General features: G+C 34.4%; 1 non-coding gene across 1 annotated transcript; it reads left to right on the top strand.

Annotated features, from left to right (window-relative positions):
* Positions 1-218: 218 nt before the first annotated feature.
* Positions 219-359, top strand: LOC130026715 (U8 small nucleolar RNA). Its single transcript, XR_008792911.1, has one exon. It is a non-coding gene; the product is annotated as a U8 small nucleolar RNA (small nucleolar RNA).
* The last annotated feature ends 280 nt before the right edge of the window (positions 360-639 follow it).

Here is a 639-nt window from a genome sequence, read left to right as displayed (position 1 = left end):
TAATATACCAATGTCAAGTCATAAGTATTTATGTAATTTTTTCTAAGACATTTACAGTGTCAGTAAAAGAAAATTCCATTCAATTATTTTGTTTAAACTTGTTAATGTTGTATATTGCAAATATAAAATGAAGGTAGATAACATATGGACAATCACTCTATTCTTTCTTGGGCTACATTCTACAGTATTTGTTTGTAGATCAAGACTATAGTTTCTGATTGTCAGGTAGGAAGATCCTTACCTGTTCCTCTATTCAGAGGAAAGATAGACATGATGACCGGAGTTTGGAGTTCCCATGGTTCATGATTAATGTCTCTGTGTGATTAGGGCTCACAACACCCTAAATGCTCCTATCTCATTCTTTAAATAAATTAATAAATAAATAAACCAGATTTTTAAAAGACTAAAATTTCCAACTAGCATTCTGTTTTCTTGTCTGCCTTACTTTTGTATGATGAAACTTCCTAGTCCCATTCATCAAAAACCATTTTTGTTTTAGGGCTTCAAGTGTTATAATAAACTTCAAATTTACTTTTTATTTTTACTGACAAGGGCTAGAGCACAGCGGGTAGGGCGTTTGCCTCTCATGCAGCCAACATAGCCGACCCGAGTTTGATTCCTCCGCCCCTCTCAGAGAGC

The sequence above is a fragment of the Sorex fumeus genome, unplaced genomic scaffold (assembly GCF_029834395.1).
Source record: "Sorex fumeus unplaced genomic scaffold, SorFum_2.1 ptg000034l, whole genome shotgun sequence".
NCBI lineage: Eukaryota > Metazoa > Chordata > Mammalia > Eulipotyphla > Soricidae > Sorex > Sorex fumeus.
This window is presented reverse-complemented; position numbering and strand designations above follow the sequence as displayed.